The sequence below is a fragment of the Thalassophryne amazonica genome, chromosome 4 (assembly GCF_902500255.1).
Source record: "Thalassophryne amazonica chromosome 4, fThaAma1.1, whole genome shotgun sequence".
In the NCBI taxonomy this organism is placed as follows: Eukaryota; Metazoa; Chordata; class Actinopteri; order Batrachoidiformes; family Batrachoididae; genus Thalassophryne; species Thalassophryne amazonica.
The window spans coordinates 85,536,238-85,555,936 of NC_047106.1; the positions used below are offsets into that span (position 1 = coordinate 85,536,238).

General features: G+C 41.1%; 1 protein-coding gene across 1 annotated transcript in view; it reads left to right on the top strand.

The window, feature by feature from the left end:
* The window catches only part of zgc:113279 (uncharacterized protein LOC553749 homolog), a 111,831-nt gene that overhangs the window by 10,782 nt on the left and 81,350 nt on the right, over nt 1-19,699 (top strand). The gene's annotated exons all lie outside the window — the stretch shown is intronic.

Below are 19,699 nucleotides of genomic sequence, written 5' to 3' on the forward strand. Positions count from 1 at the left end.
AAACGGAATGCCGACATCGCCAGGAAAGCACGCTTCTTGAAGAAACAGGGAAAAATCCAGCACACATGGACTTCAAACTGTAAAATATTCATCAAACTGAACGGATCACCAGAACAAGCAAAAGTCATGGCAATAAGGAACATCGAGGAGCTGGACAAATATGAACAATAGTGTTTCTTAAAGTGAGGATCTGGACAAATATGACCAATAAGGTATGAGGACACAAACACATCACAACACCATGACACAGACCAGAGGAACCTATTCATCTACTACCTATTCATCTACATCTGGAGACAAGAAGGATATAACTCAAAGGATTGCTGATCATGGAAAAGTAGAACTGAGAACATTTAAATACACAGACCACAATGTACTGGACTTGGAGCACGATATAGACCCGGACAATAATTTCTTCTCAAATATCAATGACAGTTGTTGCTATTATACAGATGAACAGTTTAATCGGATCATTAAAACGGATAACAAATTATCAATAATCCATTTCAACAGCAGAAGTCTATATGCAAACTTTAACAACATTAAAGAATATTTAAGTCAGTTTAAAAAAATATTTAACATAATTGCTATATCAGAAACATGGATCAATGAAGAAGAAAAATAAGAGTGGAGGAGGAGTGGCTGTGTATGTGGATAAGAACATGGATTATAAAATAGTAGACAATATGACAACTGTGATTGATAACTTATTAGAATGTATAACTATTGAAATATGTGAAAAGAAAAAAGCAAAAATGTATTAGTCAGCTATATATATAGAGCACCAGGATCTAGTATTGAAACATTCACTGACTGTATGGGAAAAATGTTCTCAAAAACTAATCAAAAAACTGTGTTCATTTGTGGTGAGTTAAATATTGATCTGCTCAATCCAAATAAGCATAAAATAACAGATGAATTTATCAGTATAATGTACAGTATGAGTTTATATCCAAAAATCACCAGGCCAAGCAGAATTACATCCCATAGTGCCACCTTAATTGATAATATATTCAGCAATGATATTGAGAATAACACTGTGAGTGGATTATTAATCAATGACATTAGTGATCATCTACCAGTTTTCATCGTTTATAATAGAAACCATCGGCGGAATCAGCCAGAGGAGAAAATAAAATACAGGCGAGTGCGGACAGAGGAAAACATGAACACACTAAAGAAGGATTTACAGGAGCAAAACTGGGAAAAGGTATACAGTGAAAGTGATGTTGATAGTGCATATGAAACTTTTTTACAAATATTTACATCATTATATGATAAAAATTGTCCAATTAAACAAGACTACAGAAAACAAAAATCCAAGCTCGACCATGGATGACGAAAGGGTTACGAAATGCATGTAATAAGAAAATACACTGTATAGAGAATTCATAAAACTAAAGACTAAAGAGGCAGAAAATAGATATAAGAAATACAAAAATAGATTAACTAATATTATACGGGTATGTAGGAAGGAATATTATAGTAACATATTATATAATAACAAAAACAATATTAAAGGAATATGGGATATATTAAATAGCATTATCAAAAATGGTAATAAAAAACAGAGTTACCCTCAGTATTTCATTGATAATAATGTCAAGAAGGAAAATAAGGATGAGGTAGTCAACGGTTTTAATAATTTTTTTGTAAATATTGGACCAAGCTTGGCAGAAAAAATTCCCGATTCCCAACCTGAGGATTGGGATAATAATCTCATAGAAAGAAATCCCTGTTCAATGTTCCTCACAGCAGTGGATGGAAATGAAATTATAGACATTGTGAATAATTGTAAATATAAAACATCTACCGATTTAAATGAAATTGATATGGTGGTGGTAAAACAGGTCATTGAATGGATTGTAGAACCATTAACATACATCTGTAACTTATCATTTCAAACCGGTAAATTTCCCAATCAAATGAAAATAGCTAAGGTTGTGCCGCTGTATAAGACTGGGGATAGACACCACTTCACAAATTATAGACCTGTTTCTTTGCTTCCACAATTTTCCAAATTATTAGAAAAGTTATTCAATAATAGATTAGACAAATTCATAAATAAACATAAATTACTTACTGATAGTCAATATGGATTCAGAGCACATAGTTCAACATCACTTGCATTAATAGAATCAGTTGAGGAGATTACAAACGCCATAGACCACAAATTACATTCAGTTGGAATATTTATAGACCTTAAAAAGGCTTTTGATACAATTAATCATGACATATTAATCAATAAACTTGAACAGTATGGATTAGGGGGTTGGTGTTGCACTGGGTGAGAAGCTACTTAAGTAACAGAAAACAGTTTGTGAAGTTGGGGGAATATACATCATCATGCTTGGACAATGCTTGTGGCGTCCCACAGGGGTCAGTATTGGGTCCAAAACTGTTTCTAATTTATATAAATGATATTGTCAATGTTTCCAAAATATTAAAATTAGTATTATTTGCAGATGACACAAGCATTTTTTGTTCAGGGGGGGATTTGCAGGAGTTAATGAGGAGGATCAGTATAGAAATGGGAAAATTGAAAATATGGTTTGACAGAAATAAATTATCATTAAACTTAAGTAAAACAAAATACATGTTATTTGGCTATTGTAATACAGACATACAGGTTCAGTTACAAGTCGAGGGGGTAAATATTGAAAGGGTACATGAAAATAAGTTTCTGGGGGTGATAATAGATAAGATAAACTGGAAGACTCATATAAAACATATACAAAGTAAACTGTCAAGAAGAATTTCAGTTCTAAACAAAGCGAAACATATTCTGGACCACAACTCACTCCGCATTCTTTACTGCTCACTGGTTTTACCATATTTACAGTACTGTGCAGAGGTATGGGGTAATACTTATAAAGGTACAACACAATCACTATCAGTAATGCAGAAAAGAGCTATAAGAATTATTCATAATACTGGCTATAGAGATCATACAAATCCACTATTTTTACAATCCAAATTCTTAAAATTCACAGACTTGGTTCATTTTCAAACAGTACAAATTGTGTATAAAGCAATAAACAATTTACTTCCAGCAAATATTAAAAATATGTTTTTTAACAGATCAGGGGATTACAGTCTGAGGGGGAAATTTAATTTAAAGCATCAGTGGGCACGGACAACATTAAAAGGTTTCTGTATTTCTGTCTGTGGGGTGAGGATGTGGAACAGATTGGGAGTGGGGCTCAAGCAATGTCCAAGCATGAACCAGTTCAAACAGCGGTACAAAAATATGGTTTTTTCTGGGTATAGGGAGGAGGAAGGGTAATGAGGGTTAGGGTGTTTTTGTTTTTTGCTTCGGCTTGTAAATATATAGTATTTTGTATGTAAGTAGGTATGTGTAGGTGTATATTTATGTTTGTGTATATATATGTGTATATATGTATATGTGTATGTATGTTGATGTGTATGTGTATGTGTATATATATGTGTATATATATATATATATATATATATATATATATATATATATATATTGATATCGGTTTAGGTGTGTAGGAATTTATGTGTATATGTGGCAAAGGGTATTACTGGTTGTGGGGAAGAAGGGGTAGGGATAAATAAGCTGATGCTTCACCCTACCCCTTTTCGGACATGTTGGGTACACAGTAGGAACTTTTTTGTTGTTGTCTTTACTGATCTATCTTGTAATTGTTGTTGTATCAAATGTTCGAAATAAACAGTTTTCATTCATTCAATCTCGAATCTGCATTGGGCAAGGTGATGATGCTGGAACTTTTGTTTGGTGCCGTTCCAATGAGATTTATAAAGATGACTGCCTGAAGAGAACATGTAAATTTCCACAGTCATTGATGATATGGGGCTGCATGTCAGGTAAAGGCACTGGGGAGATGGCTGTCATTACATCATCAATAAATGAAAAAGTTTACGTTGATATTTTGGACACTTTTCTTATCCCATCAATTGAAAGGATGTTTGGGGATGATGAAATCATTTTTCAAGATGATAATGCATCTTGCCATAGAGCAAAAACTGTGAAAACATTCCTTGCAAAAAGACACATAGGGTCAATGTCATCGCCTGCAAATAGTCCAGATCTTAATCCATTTGAAAATCTTTGGTGGAAGTTGAAGAAAATGGTCCATGACAAGGCTCCAACCTGCAAAGCTGATCTGGCAACAGCAATCAGAGAAAGTTGGAGCCAGATTGATGAAGAGTACTGTTTGTCACTCATTAAGTCCATGCCTCAGAGACTGCAAGCTGTTATAAAAGCCAGAGGTGGTGCAACAAAATACTAGTGATGTGTTGGAGTGTTCTTTTTTTTTCATGATTCCATAATTGTTTCCTCAGAATTGAGTGATCCCATATTTTTTTCCCTCCGAGAATCATCTGCAATAAACATTACCGTGAACCAACGCATTGTCTGTGTATTTAAATTTATTAAAATTCAGAGATTTGGTGGATTACATCACAATTCAAGCTTTGCTTAAAGCAAAAAGCCAAGCCTTACCGAGACATGTCCAGAATCTGTTCAGATTGAGGGAATCCGGTTACAGTTTACGAGGCTGTACAATTTTTAAGAAACTACCAGTAAGAACAAATGCAAAGCGTTTTTGTGTGTCTATGATTGGGGTGAAGAAGTGGAATGAATGTCCAACAGAGATTAGAATGTGTGGCACTTTAGTATTTTTCAAGATATTATTTAAAAAGAATATTATAACAAAGTATTACAGTGAAGAAAATCTGATTTGAATTATAGTTATTGTTTAATTATGGACAAATATATGCATATACAGTGAGGAAAATAAGTATTTGAACATCCTGTGGTTTTGCAAGTTCTCCCACTTAGAAATCATGGAGGGGTCTGAAATTTTCATCTTAGGTGCATGTCCACTGTGAGATACATAATCTAAAAAAAAAAAATCCGTAAATCACAATGTATGATTTTTTATTTATTTATTTATTTGTATGTTACTGCTGCAAATAAGTATTTGAACACCTACCAACCAGCACGAATTCTGGCTCTCACAGACCTGTTAATTTTTCTTTAAGAAGCCCTCTTATTCTGCACTCTTTACCTGTATTAATTGCACCTGTTTGAACTTGTTACCTGTATAAAAGACACTGTTCACACACTCAGTCAATCACACTCCAACCTGTCCACCATAGCCAAGACCAAAGAGCTGTCTAAGGACACCAGGGACAAAACTGTAGACCTGCACAAGCTGGGATGGACTACAGGACAACAGGCAAGCAGCTTGGTGGAAGACAACAACTGTTATGATTATTTATTAGAAAGTGGAAGAAACACAAGATGACTGTCAATCTCCCTCGGTCTAGGATTCCATGCAAGGTCTCACTTTGTGGGGTAAGGATGATTCTGAGAAAGCTCAGAACTACACAGGAGGACGTGGTCATTGACCTGAAGAGAGCTAGGACCACAGTCACAAAGATTACATTAGTAACACATGATGCTGTCATGGTTTAAAATCCTGCAGGGCAGCAAGGTCCCCCTGCTCAAGCCAGCACATGTCCAGGCCCGTTTGAAGTTCACCAGTGACTATCTGGATGATCCAGAGGAGGCATGGGAGAAGGTCATGTGGTCAGATGAGACCAGAATAGAGCTTTTTGGAATCAACTCCCCTTACCATGTTTAGAGGATGAGAACAACCCAAAGAAAACCATCCCAACTGTGAAGCATGGGGGTGGAAACATCATACTCTGGGGGTGCTCTTCTGCAAAGGGGACAGGACGACTGCACCGTATTGAAGGGAGGATGGATGGGGTCATGTATTGCGAGATTTTGGCAAACAACCTCCTTCTGTTATGTGTCGACGCGGGTTGAGGAGCGGACCTGCGTCAGACAGGACCCAGCGCTAAAAATAACCAGAAAGCGGTTCCAAACAGAAACTATTTATTATTCACCTGTGCTTAAAAGTGTAAAAACATAAAAACAACGTCCCTCTGGTGGAGTGATTCGTGGCTCGCTCTCCAGAGCCCGCAAGGATTAAAGCCGGCGCTCCTGGACTTCCTACCACCGCCAAACACCCCCCAGGTGGACACGACAAACTGATTCTCTGTGAAGCAAAGAGAAGGTGAGGTAAGTCAACAGATACAACTATATCTTCCAATAAACACACGCTATCAGCAACACACTCAGGTCAGTGTCCTTTTTTTACTTTATGCAAATGAGCAGCTTCTCACAACAAGTGAAGGATCACTTATCCTTCACGCCACAGCAGTGAGAAGCAAACTGCACAATTCTCTTCACAATTCCAGTATACTGTGTAACAAAACACCAAGTTACTATCAACAATTACTTAAACACTTAATTACCTTTAGTGTGTGCTGACAGCATGTGTCCTCACCCCTCCCTGCTTCACGGGCTCGATGTGTCAAAACCCAGGCGCGGTCCTCAGCGTCTCACAAACGAACGTCACAAGGTCGAGTTCCCGGCAGTTCTGCTCAAATCACACATGACTTAAATGCAGAACGCCATCCAATTATCTGCTTCAGCTGCAAGTCGTCCAGGTTGCACGTGAGCACCAATCACAGGTGCTTTCCATGATGTTGATGAGGGTGAAGACTCTTCAGCCAGCACCTTCTTCACAGACAAATCAGCCCTCATGCCACCTGGAGAGCAAAGAAAAGAAAAGAACACCAAAACATCCAGCCACGCCCCCCCAACACACAACACCTTCCCTCAGTAAGAGCATTGAAGATGGGTCATGGCTGGGTCTTCCAGCATGACAGTGACTCAAACACACAGCCAGGGCAACTAAGGAGGGGCTCCGTAAGAAGCATTTTAAGGTCATGGAGTGGCCTGGCCAGTCTCCAGACCTGAACTCAATAGAAAATCTTTGGAGGGAGCTGAAACTCCAAACCTGAAAGATCTAGAGAAGATCTGTATGGAGGAGTGGACCAAAATCCCTGCTGCAGTGTATGCAAACCTGGTGAAAAACTACAGGAAACGTTTGACCTCTGTAATTGTAAACAAAGGCTACTGTACCAAATATTAACATTGATTTTCACAGGTGTTCAAATACTTTTTTACAGCAGTAACATACAAATAAATTATTAAAAAATCATACATTGTGATTTTTGGATTTTTTTTTTTTTAAGATTATGTCTCTCACAGTGGACACGCACCTAAGATGAAAATTTCAGACCCCTCCATGATTTCTAAGTGGGAGAACTTGCAAAACCGCAGGGTGTTCAAATACTTATTTTCCTCACTGTATGTGTGTGTGTGTGTGGACACGTATGTATCATCACTCATTCAGGTGTAGGTAGGTATGTGTATATATATGTACAACCCCTGGCAAAAATTATGGAATCACCGGCCTCGGAGGATGTTCATTCAGTTGTTTAATTTTGTAGAAAAAAAGCAGATCACAGACATCTCAAGTCTCAAGTCAACTTTATTGTCATTTCTACAATACATCACAGACATATTGAGAACTGAAATACCTGATCTCTGGACTCCCTGACCTCACAAAAGAAGATATTTAAGAATATAATAACAAAGTATAAATATCGTGTAGAGATCTAACAGCTGTAAAAAGACAAAAAGCTGTAATAGTGTAATTGTAACAAAATTATACAAAAGATAAATGTAAACAAACAAATACTTGTAGTGCAAAATGACAGGACAACATTCAGCAATAATGGATATGTGCAAATTCCATGACCAGAGCAAGAATATATACAGTTGTTGATCATTGTACAGAGAGTATTATACGTATAAAGTGCAATATCTTCACAGCAGCTTAGGTTAGGGAATTGACGGGAGTGGAAAGTGAAACAGTCCAGTTTGTGTTTATGTGTGAGTGGAGGACAACAGGGGGAAAGGGGGCAAAGCAGGGAGGGAGTTGAGTGTCCTGACAGCCTGGTGGAAAAAGCTGTCTCTCAGCCGTCTGGTCTTGGCCTGGAGACTGCGCAGTCTCCTCCCCGACGGCAGCAGGCTGAAGAGACTACGTAATGGATGAGTGGGGTCACTTACGATCCTAGTGGCTTTCCGGATGAGGCGGGTGTTGTACAGTTCTTGGAGGGGTGGGAGGGAGGTGCCCGTGATCTTCTCCGCTGCTCTCACGATGCGTTGAAGGGACCTACGGCAAGTCGCTGTGCAGGCGCCGTACCACACCGTGATGCAGCATGACAGGACACTCTCGATCGTACCCCTGTAGAACATGCACATGATGTGTGGTGTTGCTCTGACTTTTCGAAGTTTGCGGAGAAAGTAGAGGCGTTGATGAGCCCTCTTGGCCAGTGATGCGGTGGTAGTGGTCCAGGAGAGATCCTCTGACACATGCACACCCAGGAACTTGGTGGTGCTCACTCTCTCCACAGCAGCACCATCAATGGTCAGAGGGGAGTGCTGGGTGTGCACTCTCCTGAAATCCACAACAGTCTCCTTCGTCTTCTCCACATTCAAAAGGAGACCGTTGTTCTCACACCACATGGTCAGCCGGCTGATCTCGCTCCTGTAGTGGGTCTCGTCGTTGTTCCTGATGAGACCCACCACGGTTGTGTCATCCGCAGACTTGACGATGAGATTTGAGCTGTGAAGTGGTGTGCAGTCGTGGGTCAGCAGTGTGAAGAGGAGGGGGCTCAACACACATCCCTGAGAGGCCCCCGTGTTCAGAGTGATGGTGTGGGATGTGTTGCTGCCGACCCGCACTGCCTGAGGTCTCCCGGTCAGGAAGTCCAACAGCCAGTTGCACAGTGAGGTGTTCAGACCCAGTTTGTCGAGTTTGATGACCAGCTGCTGAGGGATGATGGTGTTGAATGCTGAACTGAAATCAATGAACAGCATCCTAACATAAGAGTCTTTATTGTCCAAGTGTGTGAGGACTGGATGGAGGACAGCACTGATGGCATCCTCTGTTGAACGGTTGGACCGGTATGCAAACTGGAAGGGGTCTAGGGAGGGGGGGAGTGCAGACTTGATGTGTTTCATGACTAACCGTTCGAAGCACTTCATGATGATAGGGGTGAGTGCGACAGGACGGTAGTCGTTGAGGCTGGATGGTGTGGACTTCTTCAGCACCGGAATGATGGTGGTGGCCTTGAGGCACGTGGGAACGACCAACTGGCGCAACGAGGTGTTAAAGATGTCCAAGAAGACATCTGCGAGTTCCCCCGCGCAATCCCTCAGTACGCGGCCAGCAATGTTGTCAGGACCAGATGCTTTCCGGGCATTGATCCTGCTGAATGTTCTCCTCACACTGTCTGCAGTCAGTGTGATCACCTGGTCACCAAAAGGGGGGGGGTGACTTGTGCGCCGGTGTGGTGTTGAGGGCCTCAAAGCGGGCGAAGAAGTTATTAAGGTCATTCAGCAGGGAGGTGGAATCGCCGCAGGTCTGTGGCGGTGGCTTGCAGTCGGTCAAAGACTGCAGTCCTTGCCACATGCTGCGTGCGTCCCTGCTGTCGCTGAAGCGGTGGGCTATTCTCCTGAAGTACTCCTTCTTCACCATCCTGATGCCGCGTGACAGGTTGGCTCTAGCTGTCCTCAGGCCAACTTGATCTCTCGCTTTGAAGGCCGCATTCCGAGCCTTCAAAAGCCTGTAGACTTCACCTGTCAACCACGGCTTCTGGTTGGCTCGGATGGTGATGGTCTTTAAGACTGTTACATCGTCCACACATTTGGAGATGTATGCTGTAACCGAGTCTGTGTACTCCTGGAGGTCAGTGGTGGTGGAGTTGTGTAAGGCAGCTTGCTTGAGCACCACCCAGTCTGTGGTGTTGAAGCAATCCTGGAGTGCCTCTACAGCTCCCTCTGGCCACACTCTGGCCTGCTTCCGAACTGGTTTAACTACTTTCACCCGTGGTCTGTAAGCAGGCAGCAGCATGATGGTGATGTGGTCAGAGGCGCCAAGGTGGGGAAGGGGGAAAGCTTTGTAGGCTCCTCTCTGGAAGGTGTAAACATGGTCCAGAGTGTTGTTGCCCCGAGTTGGAAAGTCTATGTGTTGTTGTAGTTTGGGAAACACTGTCTTAGGGTTAGCCTGATTGAAATCCCCAGCCAAGATGAGGAAGGCATCTGGGTGGGCTGTCTGCTGCTCACTAATGTGGTGGTGCAGTTTATTCAGTGCCTCCTTCCTGGTGTTATTGTTGGAGCTAGGGGCAATGTACACCGCAGCTATCATTACAGCACTGAATTCCCTCGGTAGGTAGAATGGCCGACACTTCACGATCATAAGCTCCACAAGTGGCAAGCAGAGTCTAGTAACCACCGCAGCGTCTCGACACCAAGCGTCATTGATGTAAACACAGAGCCCCCCCCTCGCGTTTTACCTCCTTCGATGAGGGCTCTGTCCGCCCGGTAGCAAGTTAGCTGCTCGAGCTGAATGGCGTGGTCCGCTACGTTGTTGTTAAGCCAAGTTTCCGTAAACACAAAAACACAACAGTCTCTCACACTCCTCTGGGTATTCCTCAGGAGCAGTATGTGGTCCAGTTTATTGTCCAGGGAATGAACGTTAGCCAGCACGATGGTGGGGATCGCCAGCTTATGTGGGCTAGCTGCTAACCTCGCTCGGATGCCTCCGCGCTTCCCCCTCTTCTGTTTCCTCTCACGCCGCTTGTGGCCCCTGCACTCTGGGCGAGGTGTAGGGGTGGGGGTCGGTGGTAGTCTGGGCCTCCGTAACAGACCATAGCTCCATAGCGTTTCCGTGACCACTGGATGTAGATTGGAGATAAATGACGAGTTCCTGAGTAGAAACTCACGGCTGTATGTATGCCTCAGATGGTGTGAGACACAACCCAGTGAAGATGACGACGAAGACAAACAAAAACAAGGAAAAACTCCTGTGGTCTCAGGAGAGAGAGAAGCCGCAGCGTATACATGCGCCGCCATGACATGACACATGACATGTCACAAAACTAAAGTCATTTCAAATGGCAACTTTCTGGCTTTAAGAAACACTATAAGAAATCAGGAAAAAAACATTGTGGCAGTCAGTAACGGTTACTTTTTTAGACCAAGCAGAGGGAAAAAAATATGGACTCACTCAATTCTGAGGAATAAATTATGGAATCACCCTATAAATTTTCATCCCCAAAACTAACACCTGCATCAAATCAGATCTGCTCGTTAGTTTGCATCTAAAAAGGAGTGATCACACCTTGGAGAGCTGTTGCACCAAGTGGACTGACATGAATCATGGCTCCAACACGAGAGATGTCAATTGAAACAAAAGAGAGGATTATCAAACTCTTAAGAGGGTAAATCATCACGCACTGTTGTAAAAGATGTTAGTTGTTCAGTCAGCTGTGTCTAAACTCTGGACCAAATACAAACAACATGGGAAGGTTGTTAAAGGCAAACATACTGGTAGACCAAGGAAGACATCAAAGCATCAAGACAGAAAACTTAAAGCAATATGTCTCAAAAATCAAAAATGCACAACAAAACAAATGAGGAACGAATGGGAGGAAACTGGAGTCAACGTCTGTGACCGAACTGTAAGAAACCGCCTAAAGGAAATGGGATTTACATACAGAAAAGCTAAACGAAAGCCATCATTAACACATAAACAGAAAAAAAACAAGGTTACAATGGGCTAAGGAAAAGCAATTGTAGACTGTGGATGACTGGATGAAAGTCATATTCAGTGATGAATCTCGAATCTGCATTGGGCAAGGTGATGATGCTGGAACTTTTGTTTGGTGCCGTTCCAATGAGATATAAAGATGACTGCCTGAAGAGAACATGTAAATTTCCACAGTCATTGATGATATGGGGCTGCATGTCAGGTAAAGGCACTGGGGAGATGGCTGTCATTACATCATCAATAAATGCACAGGTTTACATTGATATTTTGGACACTTTTCTTATCCCATCAATTGAAAGGATGTTTGGGGATGATGAAATCATTTTTCAAGATGATAATGCATCTTGCCAGAGCAAAAACTGTGAAAACATTCCTTGCAAAAAGACACGTAGGGTCAATGTCATGGCCTGCAAATAGTCCAGATCTTAATCCATTTGAAAATCTTTGGTGGAAGTTGAAGAAAATGGTCCATGACAAGGCTCCAACCTGCAAAGCTGATCTGGCAACAGCAATCAGAGAAAGTTGGAGCCAGATTGATGAAGAGTACTGTTTGTCACTCATTAAGTCCATGCCTCAGAGACTGCAAGCTGTTATGAAAGCCAGAGGTGGTGCAACAAAATACTAGTGATGTGTTGGAGCGTTCTTTTGTTTTTCATGATTCCATAATTTTTTCCTCAGAATTGAGTGATCCCATATTTTTTCCCTCTGCTTGGTCTAAAAAAAGTAACTTACTGACTGCCACAATTTTTTTTCCTGATTTCTTATAGTGTTTCTTAAAGCCAGAAAGTTGCCATTTGAAATGACTTTAGTTTTGTGTCATGTCTGTGATCTGCTTTTTTTCTACAAAATTAAACAACTGAATGAACATCCTCCGAGGCCGGTGATTCCATAATTTTTGCCAGGGGTTGTATGTATCTATGTATGTAGATAGAGATATGGTGTTCACTAGATATGTTTATGATGATGGGATTTGAGTTTGTGTTGTGTTAAATGTGTTTGTAGCATGGCCAAAGCAGAGGGTCACCCCTTAGAGTCTGGTCTGCTTGAGGTTTGTTCCTCAATACATCAGAGGGAGTTTTTCCTTACCACTGTAACCTGTGTGCCAGGGGGTGGGCAGTTATAAGCTTTGCTTCTGCTCACCCCCTTTTGCTCACACATGTCACTGTGGAATTGTCCTGTGTATCAATTTTTTGTTATTGTGGAGTCTGTGTGCCAAATAAATTCATTCATTCATTCAATTTTCATGATTTTCCTTTATAAATCATTGGTTGTCTAGATCAGAAATTTCAGTAAATATATCATATAGGAGACAAACACACTGATATTTGAGAAGTGAAATGAAGTTTAGGGGAGGTGATGGTCTAGTGGTTAAGGCGTTGGGCTTGAGACCTGAAGATCATTGGTTCAAATCCCAGCCTGACTGCAAAATCACTAAGGGCCCTTGGGCAAGGTCTTTAATCCCCTATTGCTCCCAGTGTGTAGTGAGCGTCTTGTATGGTGTGAAGTCCTCTTGGATGAAGGTCACCAGTGGTGTCCCCCAGGGATTGGTCATAGGGCCGATATTGTTCTTGCTTTTTATTAATGATTTGCCATGTGCAATAAAGTCAAATTGTAAAATCTTCGCTGATGACAGAAGGTGTATCACCCCATCCTTTCTGTAGCTGATGGGGAAAGCCTCCAGTCAGACATAGATGGTCTCATGGCTTGGTCTGAAGAATGGTTGCTTGGGTTTAATGAAGGAAAATGTAAACTTCTCCATATTGGTTACAATTATTTTATGAATGAAAAACAATTAGAAGCGGTTTCAGAAGAAAGAGACCTAGGAGTGTTGATTTCTAAGGACTTATCCTTTTCCCGCCACATTGCTCTTTCGGCGGGTAAGGCCAATAGAATTCTTGGGATGATAAAAAGGGCCTTTTTGTTTATTGACAAAGACTCCTTTCTTCTTTTATACAGTGAGGAAAATAAGTATTTGAACACCCTGCGATTTTGCAAGTTCTCCCACTTAGAAATCATGGAGGGGTCTGAAATTTTCATCTTAGGTGCATGTCCACTGTGAGAGACATAATCTAAAAAAAAAAAAAGAAATCCGGAAATCACAAAGTATGATTTTTTTTTTTTTATATATATAATTTATTTGCATGTTACTGCTGCAAATAAGTATTTGAACACCTGTGAAAATCAATGTTAATATTTGGTACAGTAGCCTTTGTTTGCAGTTACAGAGGTCAAATGTTTCCTGTAGTATTTCACCACGTGCTCCAAGCCTGAGCTCCAACCTTCTTCCTGAAGGAAGGAGGTTGCTTGCCAAAATCTCGCAATACATGACCCCATCCATCCTCCATTCAATACGATGCAGTTGTCCTGTCCCCTTTGCAGAAGAGCACCCCAGAGTATGATGTTTCCACCCCCATGCTTCATGGTTGGGATGGTTTTCTTGGGGTTGTTCTCATCCTCTAAACATGGTAAGTGGAGTTGATTCCAAAAAGCTCTCTTCTGGTCTCATCTGACCACATGACCTTCTCCCATGCCTCCTCTGGATCATCCAGATGGTCACTGGTGAACTTCAAATGGGCCTGGACATGTGTTGGCTTGAGCAGGGGGACCTTGCTGCCCTGCAGGATTTTAAACCATGACAGCATCATGTGTTACTAATGTAATCTTTGTGACTGTGGTCCCAGCTCTCTTCAGGTCATTGACCAGGACCTCCTGTGTAGTTCTGAGCTTTCTCAGAATCATCCTTACCCCACAAAGTGAGATCTTCATGGAATCCCAGACCGAGGGAGATTGACAATCATCTTATGTTTCTTCCACTTTCTAATAAATAATCATAACAGTTGTTGTCTTCTACCAAGCTGCTTGCCTGTTGTCCTGTAGTCCATCCCAGCCTTGTGCAGGTCTACAGTTTTGTCCCTGGTGTCCTTAGACAGCTCTTTGGTCTTGGCTATGGTGGACAGGTTGGAGTGTGATTGATTTAGTGTGTGAACAGGTGTCTTTTATACATGTAGCAAGTTCAAACAGGTGCAATTAATACAGGTAAAGAGTGCAGAATAAGTGGGCTTCTTAAAGAAAAATTAACAGGTCTGTGAGAGCCAGAATTCTTGCTGGTTGGTAGGTGTTCAAATACTTATTTGCAGCAGTAACATACAAATAAATTATTAAAAAATCATATATTGTGTATTTCCGGATTTGTTTTTTAGATTATGTCTCTCACAGTGAACGTGCACCTAAGATGAAAATTTCAGACCCCTCCATGATTTCTAAGTGGGAGAAGTTGCAAAACCGCAGGGTGTTCAAATACTTTTTTTCCTCACTGTAAAAAATGTTCGTTCGTCCTCACCTTGAATATTGTGTGCAGGCATGGTCACCATATTTGCAGAAAGACAAAAATATTTTAGAGAAAGTACAGAGAAGGGCCACTAAGTTGGTTCCAGAATTAACTAATTAATTAATTAATTAATTAATTAATAATTAATTAATTAGCCTCTTGCAACTGGGACTCACAAGTCTTGAAGACAGATGAACCCGAGGTGATTTGATTGAAATATATAAAATTTTGCATGGCTTTGAGAATGTTGACCCCACTGTATTTTTTGAATTGAGAAGGTATACTGGCCTTAGAGGCCATGAATTGTGCTTGGAAATTAATAGATCTAGATTGAATGTGAGAAAAAATGTCTTTAGTAACCGAGCAGTAAAGATTTGGAATAGTTTGCCACCTGAAGTGGTCTTATCCTCGAGTACAGGTATTTTTAAAGCAAATTATGATCTGTATTATAGTATAATGAATGCCACCAGATTTTAAAATTGTTAATAGCTGTTTTTATTGTTATAATGTGTCGTTATATACAATCATGTATACAAATATTTTACAAAATGAATTATGGCAGCACCCCACATCAGGGTGAATGTGAGGTGTTATTTGTAAAGTGCTTTGAGCGACTGATGCAGATGGAAAAGCGCTATATAAAATGCCTAATGGTAACAGATCACTTACCATTTAAGTTTCTAGTATTTACAGAAAATGTGCAATAATTATTTAAACAAAATTAGGCAGGTGCATAAATTTGGGCACCCTTGTCATTTTATTAATTTGAATACATTTAGCACTCATTATTGGAACACAAAATTGGTTTGGTAAGCTCATTGACCCTTGACCTCCTTGCGCAGGTTATTCCAATCATGAGAAAGGGTATTTAAGGTGGCCATTTGCAAATGTTCCCCTCTTTGCATCTCTTCTAATGAGTGGCAACATGGGAGCCTCTAAACAACTCTCAAATGATCTGAAAACAAAGATTGTTCAACATCAACCTGCTCTCACGGCAAGTCATGATTCAGCAGCACGAAATGTACATTAATCTACTGGTTTGTGATATTGTGACGAAAGCGCCTCATTTTCATCACAGCAGCATGAATTCAAATTTATTCCGTGATAGCTGCACGAAATTACAAGAGAAGCAGGTGGGGGGTCGGGTGGTTATGGCTAGGTTTGTGGGAAGGAGTAGGATTAGGTTATGGCTAAGGTTGGGGGTAGGAGTAGGGTTAATAATGAGTTAAAAAAAAAAAAAAACCCCGTCACGAAATGAGTTAAATTTTCGTGACGGGGTTTTTTTTTTTTAATTTAACTCATTTCGTGACGGGAGCACGAAAAAAAGTGAGACTGGGCTGTCAACATCATGGTTTAGGGGAAGGATAGCTATCAGTTTCTGCAGTTAGGAACATAGTGAGGAAATGGAAGGTCGCAGGCATGGTACTAGTTAAGGCCCGAAGTGGCAGGCCAAGAAATATCTCAGATAAGCTGAAGCGAAGGATGGGGAGAACAGTCATAGTCAACCCACAGACCTGCTCCAAAGACCTACAACATGATCTTGCTGCAGATAGTGTTTCTGTGCATTGTTCAACTATACAGCGCACTTTGCACAAGGAGATGCTGTAATGCAGAGGAAGCCTTTTCTGCGTACATGCCACAAACACATTTGCATGGCTGAAAAAGAACACAGCATTCCAAGAAAAACGCTTGCTACCTACAGTAAAATTTGGAGGTTGTTCCATCATGCTCTGTGGCTGTGTGGCCTGTGCAGGTACTGGGAATCTTGTTAAAGTTGAGGGTCATATTGATTCCAGTCAATATCAGCAGATTCTTGAGAACAATGTTCATTAATCAGTGACAATGTTGAAGTTGCGCCGGGGCTGGATCTTTCAACAGGACAACGACCCTAAACACTGCTCAAAATCTACTAAGGCATTCATGCAGAGCAACAAGTACAACATTCTGGAATGGCCATCCCCAGACCTGAATATTATTGAAAATCTGTGGTGTGATTTTAAGTGGGCTGTCCATGCTCAGAAACCAACAATCCTGACTGAACTGGAGATGTTTTGCAAACAAGAATGGTCCCAAATACCTTCAGCCAGAATCCAGACTCTCATTGGAAGCTATAGGGAGCATTTAGAGGCTGGTATTTCTGGAAAGGAGGATCTACTAAATATTGATGTATTTTTTTCTGTTGGGGTGCCCAAATTTATGCACCTGCTTAATTTTGTTTAAAGAATTATTGCACACTTTCTGTAAATCCTATAAACTTCATTTCACTTCTCAAATATCACTGTGTCTGTCTGCTATATGATATATTTAACTGAAACTGTTGATCCAAACAACCAATGATTTATAAAGTAAAATCATGGAAATCATTAGGGGTTCCCAAACTTTTACCTACAACTGCATACATAAGTATAAACACCCTTTGTTCAATACTGTGTTGATGCACCTTTGGCAGCAATTATAGCCTCAAGTTTTCTTGAATATGATGCCACAAGCTTGGTGCACCTATCTTTGGGCAGGTTTGCCCATTCCTCATTGCAATACCTCTCAAGTGCCATCAGGTGGGATGGGGAGTGTTGGTGCACAGCCATTTTCAGATGTTCAATCAGATTCAGCTCTGGACTCTTGCTGGGCCACTCAAGGCCATTCAGAGTTGTCCTGAAGTCACTCATTTAACGCCTGGTATTCATGCCAAAGAGTTCCTTCTTGTTTGTCTCATTGGACCAGAGAGTTTTGTTTCTCATGGTCTGAGAGTCCTTCAGGTGCTTTTTGATAAAAAGTCCAGGCGGGCTGCCGTGTGCCTTTGACCAAGGAGTGGCTTCTTTCTGGCCACTTTACCATAGAATAGAATAGAATCTTTATTGTCATTGTAACATGTACAACAAAATTAAAAATGCTAGACCAGTCAGTGGAACATGCAACAACATTCAGATCATATAAAAGACTAAAATGAAAACTATAAAAGCATAAAAATATATCTAAATAAATAATTATAATACAAACCAGCAAACACTCAACCAAACGTACAACATTACAAGTAATTGCACAATCCCTTAGTCGGACTAGCCACAGTAATTACATTTCGGCTTTACTGAGTGTGGTTATTGCTGTGGGGTAAAAGCTGTCTCTGAATCTGTTTGTCCTTGTTTTGATTGATCTGTACCGACTGCCTGATGGTAATAGATCAAACGGGGAGTGATCAGGGTGTGAGGTGTTCTTTATAATGTTCTTGGCTTTTTTGAGGCAGCGGGAATGGTGCACTTCTTCCAGAGTGAGGAGAGGGCAGCCTCTGGAGTGCTTTTCTCTGAGCCACTGTGCAGCTGGTGTATCACACACACATACAATATGTCAGTATGCTCTCTATGGAGCACTGGTAAAAGGACACCAGCAGTCTCTGTGTGATGTTTTTTCTGAGCACCCTCAGGAAGTGCTGTCTCTGCTGGGTCTTTTTCAGTCGCTCAGAGGTGTTCACGCTCCAGGACACATTCTCCTCAATGTGGACTCCCAGAAAGTGGAAGTCTGCCACCCTCTCTACACAGTCCCTGTTGATAATCAATGGTGTAATGTCCATTTTTTTCTTCCTGAAGTCTGTTATCAGCTCCTTGGTTTTTGAGATGTTGAGGAGCAGGTTATTTTCCCTGCACCACCTTATTAGCTGCTGCACCTCGTTCCTGTAGGCAGACTCATCCCCTCCGGAGATGAGGCCTAACTGGTGGATTTCTGCAGAGATGGTTGTCCTTCTGGAAGGTTCTCCTCTCTCCACAGAGGAATGCAAAACCTCTGACAGAGTGACCTTCAGGTTCTTGGTCACCTCCCTGACTAAGGTCCTTCTTTCGTGATCGCTCAGTTTAGATGGGCAGCCAGCTCTAGGAAGAGTCCTGGTGGATCTGAACTTCAAACTTGTTCCATTTATGGATAATGGAGGCCACTGTGCTTATTAGGACCTTCAAAACAGTAGAAATGTTTCTGTACCCTTCCCCAGATTTGTGACTATCTCCAATCAACTGAATTTATCCAGGTAGACTCCAATTAAGCTGTAGAAACATCTCAAGGATCATCAGTGGAAACAGGATTCAACTGAGCTCAATTTTGAGCTTCAGGGCAAAAGCTGTGAATACTTATGTACATGTGCTATCTTGTTTTTTTTGTTTTTTTTTTCTTCAATACATTTGCAAAAATAAAAAATGCATTTTTTACATTGTCATTATTGGGCATTGGTAGTAGAATTTTGAGGAAAAAGATGAATTTCATCCATTTTGGTATCAGGCTGTAACATAAGAAAATGTGGAAAAAGTGAAGAGAAACCAACTCCAAATGAACTTACACTATGCAGCATTAACTACATGTTGTAGATCCTCAAGATAGGGCCCAAAGCTTTTTTTTTTTTTTTTTTTATGAAATTTGATGATATACCTTATAGGAGGAGTTTAAGTATGTTAGGGTCTTGTTCACGAATGGGGGTAAGTTGAAGTGTGAGATCGTTTGACGGATTGGGGCTGCGTCTGATGTTTTACGGACATTGTACCAGACCACCGTGGGCAAGAAGAGATGAGCCAGAAGGCGAGACTCTCAATTTACCAATCAATTTGCACTCTCTTCCTCACCTGTGGTCATGAACTTTGAGTAATGACTGAAAGAACAAGGTTGCGAATACATGTAGCAGAAAGGCCTTTCCTCCATTGGGTATCTGGGTTTACACTATGGAACAGGGTAAGAAGCTTGAATATCTGGGAGGGACTTGAAGTAGAGCCGCTGCTGCTTCATATTGAAAGGAGCCGGCTGAGGTGGTTCAGGCATGTGTTTAGGATGCCCATTGGTCGACTCCCTGTGGTGGTCTTCTTGTGATGTT